At 40.2% G+C, this 9,965-nt stretch overlaps 1 protein-coding gene across 1 annotated transcript in view; it reads right to left on the bottom strand.

Annotated features, from left to right (window-relative positions):
• Positions 1-577: 577 nt before the first annotated feature.
• NME7 (NME/NM23 family member 7) overlaps positions 578-9,965 on the bottom strand; it is a 111,157-nt gene continuing 101,769 nt past the window's right edge. Inside the window, exons 12-13 of the transcript XR_014492550.1 lie at positions 3,248-3,345; positions 578-616 (exon numbers count right to left, since the gene is read on the bottom strand). The gene's annotated coding sequence lies outside the window, so the exon portion shown is untranslated. The remainder of the gene's footprint in view (positions 617-3,247; positions 3,346-9,965) is intronic.

Below are 9,965 nucleotides of genomic sequence, written 5' to 3'. Positions count from 1 at the left end.
TAAAAATACAAAATTGAAACCTGAACTAGTCTGAGTGTATGTTTATGTGTATCCATGTGCATGCATGTGTGCGTATGAGAGAGAGGGAGAGCTGTTCTCCATTTTCTATTTCTCCACTGGAAAAGCAATTATTCAGACTGTTGTTCTTTGCAGTTATCTTTACATGAGGAGCCTGCCCCATAAACCTATTTTTTAATTTTTTCCACTCAGTAGAATCCTGAAAATAAGTTTTGTAACTTATCTTTTCTGGCTGGCTGCTTGTCAGAAGGATAATTCTCGGGACACTGAACAGGACCAAATTTGGTTTACAGAAAGCAACTTGCAAAAAAGAAAGATCAAATAAAACAAATGAACCTGATCAGCAAAGAAGAAATCCCTAATGTTTTCCCCTGTGAAACATACTGGTAGTTGGGCAGCAATTTAGATTGCGGCTACTCTTTTCATTCTAAGCCACTCCCTCCCTTTTTTTCACATGACTCAGATAAGACCTATTATTTAGGGGTTAGAAAGAAGCACAGAAGTAATTTTCTTGCCTGTTTTTCCTGTAATTTGTTTCATATTTAACATATTCACTCTGCTTATATTCCTCTTCTGTCTTACTCCTGCCATTGAAGACCTGACAACAAATAGGTAGCATATAATCAATCAGTCACTCAATGAATCATGGAATCTTAAAACCCTGCCAGAGTTTCTTTCTTATATCAAACAGAATCATGGTCGAGTTTTATTTTTAGTTTCTTTCCTTTTCTAGGAAAGATGGCATTTTTCTCTTAATATTTCATACATTTCTTCCTCAAAGTTACTATCTGGATGATTCTTTACAACAAGATGGCCCATTAGTTGTGCTTCATCTACTGTATTGCATTCTTAGGTAGGTAACTGCCATTTCCTATTAATGGACTCCAATTCCTTGTTTAAAATTGGTAGTGATTATTAGAATTGGTGTTATAGTGAATGCTAGGAACCCTTCATAGGCAATTTGTATTTCTCCCAGATCAGCGTGTCCCTGTGTATTCTCATGAATATTTTTCTGACTTCACACCAGTTTATCTATAACCAAAACAAAGTTGGACTTTTTTTTGTTTCTTTTCACAATGTTGCAGCTTGTTGAATTTTCAATTAATTTTGTTCTGTTTATCACACACCTAACCTCCTGGATGCAGGGGGGCAGGGGGAAGAATACAGACAATCCCATCAAGTGAACCAATATGAATCCTTGAAGTGAATTTCTAACCAATTTCATAATCTCTCAAAAATGAAAAAGGCAGTTTGATTTTCCCTGTTTAAGGGGTAAGGGGGCATGTTAAAATCTTTCACAAAACTCTGGACCTAGAAAAAGCATTGCTCTCTTCCTGCATCTCCTCCCCTCCATCAACACAGCAACCAGTAACCAGGTTTAAAACTAATGTGAAAAATGCCTAGTTACAGAAATGTTGTCTTCAGTATCACAGCAAATAAAAAGATTTTTAACAGAAAAGAAGGAACAGTATCATCACAACAGGATGCCCTCTCTTTCTCAGTATAACAGTTGGTTTAGTCTTTAAATGGTTAAACAAATGCACACAACATGCACTAGAAATCAGAGGAACACGCTTGCATTTTTTTTCTTTCAGTGCTGGCGCTGCTCGGGCTGGTGTATTTTGTGTGGTAATATCAGGCCGATCTTTTTTTGGTTTCAGAAGCCAAATAGGACCAGGCTTGTTTTATCATCAGATGGGAGACCACCAGGAGATCCCAGAACTGTAAACTAGATTGGGAAATTTAAAAAAAAATCTAGAAGGTAATAAAGTATTTATATATTGCTGCCAAAAATAGTTACGTGAATATGTCTATGAAATTATCAGGAGCCAAACTCAATTTTTGTGAGACTTTAAGGTAATATGTATGGAATGGGGGTACTCCCAAAGTTGCAACTGATCATGAAAGAAATGTTTTTTCAATACTTGAAAAAACTTGAACTCTCTTTAATAGCCAGCTGTTCTGTCCCAGCCTACGTGAGTCCTTGTTATGCTCACAAGGAGAAACCCCTCTTCCAAGAAACAGGCAGGAACCGCAAGAAAAAAAACAACCCCTTTTATTCTCACAGACCTGAATGTCCAAGGCAAACAAACACAGTCCACAGAAACCCAATCCTCAACACAAATGGTTGCCTTTGGCAACCAGCATCTCCCACACCTTCCCTTTTATAATTCAGCCAAGGCGTGGCTTCCTAATGCCTTCTCCTTTGCCTTTGGAGCCGCCCCATTGCATTCCTCTGTCCTACTCACTTCTCTTGCCTGCGCTTTCGTGCATCCTGGATTTGTCCCAACTGTTCTTTATCACTGTTCAACTCAGGCTCCTCGTCCAACTGTAAATCTTGGAGCTTCTCAGAACCTTCCTCTGACTAATGTCACTCCAGGCCCCTCCTCCTCATCTGATTCCTCAGACTCAGCTGCCAGATCCACTGGCTGGCAAGGAATCACAACAGTAGCTGGAAATAAAATTGATTGCCCCCTGCCTGTTTTCAGCCTTTTAACTTTGTTAGAAATTAAACTAGTTGAAACATAATTGCAACCTGTCTGGTAACAGTGCAGGTGACGTATTGGAAATGTGGTTTCAATACACACTTAGAGGTGTGTGGAAGAGAGTCATAGACCCAGAAAACCATAAAGTTGGAGATGACCTTGTTTAATTCTACTTCTTGTCCTGTCCATACAGAAAATACAGTGCTGGAGCATTCCCAAGAAATGGCTCACCAAGCTTTTGCTTAGACCTCAACTGAAAAAGATCCTACTGCACCATTAGATAATGTCTCCATCATTATCAAATTTCTTCCAATGTTTGTATGGTTATATTCACCAGGACCTTTGGCCTATTATATTAGACTGAGTCCTGTTCTCTGGAGACCAGAGAAGGAATAAGTTATCTCTTCTAATATGACAAGATTTCAGGCTTTTGAAGAGTGGGATTATATTTTCTTTCAGTTAAAATATCTTGTGAGGATGTTTTCTTTTTTAAAAAAAATGTTATTGGTAGATGACCTTGTGGATTCCTTATGGATGGAAAAGTAAAATAAAAAATATGAATAAATATTCCAATATTCTTTGAAATTGGAGAAGTAAAACTAGGCAGTGGAATACAGCTGTATTATTCCATTGCAGGTTCTCATTTCTTCATCTCCGGTGACATTTTTTTCTTGGGTTGAAGTGGAAAATAACTATCCTTAGGAATGTCCATACAATCAACCATATCCCAGTATAATACTTACTTTATTACTCTGTTATGGTGTAATATCATCTTGTCTCTGTGAAAATAAAGCCCAAAGCTCCGCTTCTTTCCAATTAGTTACTTTCATGCCGTTTCCATCTTGAATGAGAAAAACCAACCATGATGTCAGTGGATCTCTTTTTAAATCTTATCGAATTGTAATATATTTGCCGAAGAATGAGTGGAATTCCAACTGTAGAGACAGAAGGAGTGAAGAAGGCATTGGAAACTTTTTTTCACCCACTATTGATCCTCCTTTGGTCATAACCATGCCTAAGATCATTCTGGTCCCAGACTCTGTGAAGTGACAGATCACTGGAAAGGGGCAGGAAACTAGAGAAGGATTTACTTACCATACATCATCATCATCATCATCATCATCATCAGAAGAAGAAGTTGTTGGAAGGGACCTTGGAGGTCATCTAGTCCAACCCCCTGCTCAGGCAGGAAACCCTATACCAGGGGTAGGCAACCTCGGCTCTTTTATGACTCCCAGAATTCCTGAGCCAGCTATAGAGTTGAAGTCCATGAGTCATAAAAGTCATAAAAGCCAGCTATAGAGTTGAAGTACATGAGTTATAAAAGAGCCGAAGTTGCCTACCCCTGCCCTATACCATTTCAGGCAAATGGCTGTCCAGTCTCTTCTTAAAAACTTCCAGTGTTGGAGCATTCACCACTTCTGGAGGCAGGTTGTTCCACTGGTTAATTGTTCTAACTGTCAGGAATTGTTCTAACTGTCTGCCCCACCCCCATCCCAGATTTCCAGAAAGCCAAAACAGAACCTACTTTAAATTACCTACACATGATGCTAAGAATATTTTTAATTTAGAATTTATTCTTCTGTGTCTGCTTCACTTCACTATTGTAGATAATGTCTAGTGTCTACTACAACTGCAGTTCTTTTGGCTGCTCACACAAATATCGTAACCAGTTTTTTGATGCAACTTAATAAGAATGCAATGGTGTCTTTTTACAGAACCTGGCAAACAGATGGTTAGTCTGAACATAAAATACTTATGTAACATTTGAAAGGTGATCCAAGTCACCTAACATCTTGCTGATATAGGCTAGTGTCTCTTCCAACCAATCCTAGGAAAATAGAAAGAAGAATGTTTTGTGTCTTCCCAAATCCAGAAATACAGATCTTTAACAACCATCCATATATTCAAAAAGCTGCTCTGTTGGGGATTCCCAAGCTCTCTAGAGTAGATTTTAAGGCATACAAAGAAGAAGAAAAATCCTATTATAGCATGGAGTTCTTCTTGTTATGGCTTTTGTTCAGTATATAAGAAGGATTAGCAGGGCATGTTTCAATTTCCGCTTATTTGTATTGTTCTTTAGTTGAAAAACTTAATACACTGAAGTTTGTTTTATCTCTTTTAAACAAACTGGCCAGTTATCAATGGTCAATAAGAAATATTAGTTAGCTGGATTAATTGTAATGCAATAAACATTGCTGTACTTGAGGACATACTGTCATGTGAAAAAGTAAGTATGCCCTCTTTGAGTTCTATAGTTTTACGTATGAGGACATAGTAAAAATCATCTGGTTCTTAAAAGTAGGTAAATACAACCTCAGATGAACAACACATATTACACCATGTCATCATTTATTTTAGAAAAAGAAAGCCAAGATGGAGAAGCCATGTGTGAAAAACTAAGTATACCCTTACTGCTTCCACAGGTATGAAAAGGTTAACTAGCATCCAGGTGCTACTAATCAAGTGACCTTGATCAACTGATCATCAGCACATGTAACTACATCTATAAAAACCGAAGTTTTAGGTGTCTGCTGTTCTCCAGAATTGAGATGTGTGTTAACACAATGCCAAAGGGTAAAGACATCAGCAATGATCTTAGAGAAGCAATTGTTGCTGGCCATCCATCTGGGAAGGGTTATAAGGCCATTTCCAAACAATTTAAAGCCCATCATTCTACTGTGAGGAAAATTATTTACAAGTGGAATCATTCAAGACAGATGCTAATCTTTCCAGGAGTGAATGTCCCAGCAAATTTACCCTAAGGTCAGACCATACAATGCTCAGAAAAACTGCAAAAAACCCAAGAATTACATCTCAGATTCTATAGTCCTCAGTTAGCATGTTAAATGTTAAAGTTCATGACAGTACAGTTGGAAAAAGACTGAACTTTATGGGGGTTTTTTGGAAGGGTTACCAGGAAAAAGCCTCTTTTCTCTAAAAAGAACACGGCAGCACGGCTTAGGTTTGCAAAGTAGCATTTGAACAAATCACAAGATTTTTGTAACACTGTCCTTTGGACAGACGAGACCAAAGTGGAGATGTTTGGCTATAATGCACAGTGCCACATTTGGCGAAAACCAAACACAATACATCAGCACAAACGTCTCATACTAATCGTCAAGCACGGTGATGGAGGGGTGATGATTTGGGCTTGTTTTGCAGCCATGGGCACCTTGCAGTTATTGAACTCCATGAACTCCTCTGTATACCAAAGTATTCTAGAGTCAAATGTGAGGACATCTGTCCAACAGCTAAAGCTTGGCTAACATTGGATCATGCAAGAGGACAGTGATCCCAAGCACACCAGCAAATCTACAACAGAATGGTTGAAAAAGAAAATAATCAAGATGTTGCAATGGCCCAGTCAAAGTCCAGACCTCAACCCAATTGAAATGCTGTGGAGGGATTTCAAGAGAGCTGTGCATAAACAAATACCCACAAACCTCAATGAACTGAAGCAATGTTATAAAGAAGAGTGGGCCAAATTTCTCCACAACAATGTGAGAGACTGAGAACATCATACAGAAAATGCTTACTTCAAATTATTGTTGTTAAAGGTGGTTCTACAAGCTATTGGATCATAAAGTGTACTTAGTTTTTCACACATGACTTCTTCATTTTGTCTTTCTTTTTGTAAAATAAATTATGATGGGATATAATATGTCATGTGTTGTTGTTAATCTGAGGTTGTATTTACCTACTTTTAAGAATTGCTAAGGACCAGATGATTTTACTATGCCCTGATATGTAAAAACATAAAACTTAAAGAGGGTGTATTTACTTTTTCACATGATTATATGTGCTATTTTACCATAAAAGTAGGAAGAAAAGAAAGGACTTCTCAGTGGCCACATACTTAAACTATAAATTCTTAGCTCCTTTTTGATAACACTTCAGCATATGGGAATAAACTTATTTTTCTAAACATTTGATTTATTATATGCATGTTTTTCATGCTCGATATTTTATCTGCTGCATATGCTTATTATTGCCATGGTATTTTCTTTGTTTTGAAACTACATTGTACTTTACAATTAGATTTCATTATGATTAGCTGTCATGAACAGTGCATGAATACTAGAAAATCAGACTGTATTTTTAGTTTTGTTTATGATATAAATGTCAAAATGTCCCTATCTGTTTAATTTTTAAGCCAGCCAACTCAATCTTGATTCTGAATGGTATACAAGAATACCAGCATTACCAAACCAAACATACCACAAGACTTTCACCACCACCTCTAGTCCAGGCCTGGAAAAAGAGCCAGATTTTAAGAGGTCATCTAAATAAGATCATGATGGGCACCATGTAGATCTCTGGGGGGGGGGAATCATTTCTAGAGCAAGTGCTGCAACAAAAGAAAAAGTCTGCTTCTTGGATTCCATCAGGTGACGCTCTCTAATTGATGGAATTTAAGGCATGTCAGCTCTACCCAATTGTATAGGTTGGGCAGAAACTACTGAAGAGTGACAGTGTGTCCTTCAAATAACCAGCCCCCATGTCAAGAAGTCCTTTTTATAAGTGATAATCAGTGTAGTCAAGAAGCAATTGCAATACATAAGTATACCATGATATGCCCATAATTGCCTATGATGATGTATTCTGGACAAGCTGGAGCTCCTGAGTAGCTTTTAAGGGCAACTCTATGTAGACTGCATTGCAATAGAGCAAACATGCACTCATCAAAGCCTGGATGACTGCCCTAAGGCCATCCCAGTCCAGATAATGGATGGAATTGACAGAGATATTTCTGCAAAGGCTCCCAAAAGATAGCTGTCATCTGCTTTTTGAGTGGGAGCTGTGCGTAGATGATCTCCAAATTGTACACTAGTCGTGCTCCCATTCCATGAAGACTGACTCAATCTGGCTACAGAGAAAAGATGGGAACCACCACAAGAAACACAGTGCTTGCTTGCCAGTCCATTACTGAATCACTGTTTATGAATTAATCATATTGGCTGGTTTACACAGCACATGACACCACTGGCTAAATTCCTCATTCACTCACAACCACAAATTAACCAACCTAGCAGGTTGTGTGAACCTGTTCTCTAATTTTCAGTTTCATTTCTGATCACCAGAATCACTGGTCCTAAGCCAGAAATCCATGCAGAGAATCCACACTCCGAGCCTCATAATAAAATCAACGAGTTGGCAGGCCAGCAGCATCGTGGGTTGCTTATATATGGTTTCACAAGGTGCTTCATGAAGGAATACAACATTCTGAAAACCTCATGGGGCTTGTTCCAGCAACTTATGTGGCAAGCAGAAATAGTGCTACATTTGTTCATTGCTTCCAGTTCTGTTCAAAAACTGGCAGGCTGCTTGGGACAAAAAAGTTCAGTGATGTGAGGCAAATGTTATTTTACCCTCCCTGACCAGTTTTTTCCCCCCCTACCAATGTTCTGAATTGACTAATTCAAAAAATATCCCTCACAAATGTTAGTAGCTACGTGTATTTTCAGTCTGAACAGAGGGAAACCATGCTCCTCTTAAAGACGGTCATGATAGTACATGAAGAATGATCATTACAATTCCTGCTCCTGGCAAGTCCATCAGTCACCTAGCAGGACTATCTTCACTGCAATAAAATGGAAATCCTGATCCAAGGTGACTGAATAAAATCTAAACAGCACAGAAATGAAGAATTATTATTTTTCTGCAGTTGGGAAAGCAAATGCAGGGTATGCTGTTACTAGAATTAGTAAAAATGAACAGCCTATGAACAGCCTTTTTTCATTGTCATTCTATAAACCTCTATAAATATCTTGATGCAGAGGCCTGTGACATTGTTCAAGGTCAAATAAGGAAGAAATACCTTTTCCTTCTAAATTTTTTTCCTCCCAAGCTTGTTCTCAATTTATACCCTGACAATCCAGCTTTTGAGTACGACTCTTTCCTTCCCATCACACCATAATTTCTACGGTTTCATTCGCTTTCCCCAACTTCTTGCAGATATGTCAGATTGCCATGTTTCCCCCACACTTTCAGTCATTTGCCTTGAAATGTTAGCAGGTGTTCCAATACAAACATAGTGAAAGGTTATGCCGGCATAGCTTAGAATGTGCATTGTTCTGTTCTCCTCTTTGTCTGTCAGTAAAGCAGAATGTTACCAGGAGCACAAAAGCTACGGCAGAAGAATTTCAGCTAGGAAAACAGTTGTAGGAAGTGTGCCCGCTGTAAACTAGCACCATATCTTTTGCTCGGTCTCAGGCATTCTGCTGGGGTTTGTGTGTAAAGGTAAAGGTAAAGGTAAAGGTTCCCCCGCACATGCGTGCTAGTCGTTTCCAACTCTAGGGGCCGGTGCTCATCTCCGTTTCATAGCCGAAGAGCCAGCGCTTGTCCGAGGACGTCTCCGTGGTCATGTGGCCGGCATGACTAGACGCCAAAGGCACACGGAACGCTGTTACCTTCCCACCGTAGCGGTCCCTATTTTTCTACTTGCATTTTTACGTGCTTTCGAACTGCTAGGTGGGCAGAAGCTGGGACGAGTAACAGGCGCTCACTCTGTTACGCGGCGCTCGGGATTCGACCCGCCAAACTGCCGACCTTCCGATCGACAAGCTCAGCGTCCTAACCCACTGAGCCACTGCGTCCCTTTGTGTGTAAAGGGCAAATAGCAAATATAAAGAAGAGAAGGTTTGCACAAAGAAACCATGTTATTCTCCTAGTCTTTAGCAACATCTTTTTCTCTGGCTGGCCAAATCTGTTGCCTTCACCAAGGTGGTACCATAGTGATGTTTCCCTCCCATCAAGCTCTCCTCTTGATTTGGATTTTGTTCTCCTCCCATGTCAGCACTTTGGTTCTACGGTTTGAGACAGACCTTCAAGAACCTGCCTTGCATCCATAACCCAGAACTGGACTTGCATTAACTCCCTGTCCCTCGTATATACAGCCAGGCTTCACTTGCCTAGCTGCTGGAGAAAGACCTCTCTGCAGCAAGCAGTGGTGACAGTAGCTCCAAGCAGCAGCAGTAGCAAGTTGACCCAGGGAAGGGCATTCCCAGGACAGAAGGCTGCAGGGATGACGTTGCAAGGGAAGGCAGGCAAGCAGAACAGCTCCACCTTCGGAAGGGGGGGAAGGACAAGAATGGGAGGAAAGCCCGGGGCACAAGGTACGTTTGAAAAGATGGATTTTGGCTCCGCTTGAAGGTCAATTCGCCTCATCTTGTCTACAGTCTGTTTTTGAAGGCAACCGATCTCGGCACGGAAGATTCAATTACGGGCACAGCTTAACTGCTCCACTTGCCTCTGATTATGCCAGGCGCGCGTGCCACTCTCTCTTCGCCTCGCATTTGCATTTGTTAAATGTCCTTATGCAGTTCCTGAATGTCAGCCTAACGCAACAGCCAGGAAACCTCGCAGATGCAAACAGACGGGACAGTTTTCGCCGGCCACGTTTCCTGGCTTCTCCTCGCGGTTACTTTGGGGCGGAGGGAAGGGCACTTTCCCCCCTCC

The sequence above is a fragment of the Vipera ursinii genome (assembly GCF_947247035.1).
Source record: "Vipera ursinii genome assembly, chromosome: 4".
Lineage (NCBI taxonomy): Eukaryota > Metazoa > Chordata > Lepidosauria > Squamata > Viperidae > Vipera > Vipera ursinii.
This window is presented reverse-complemented; position numbering and strand designations above follow the sequence as displayed.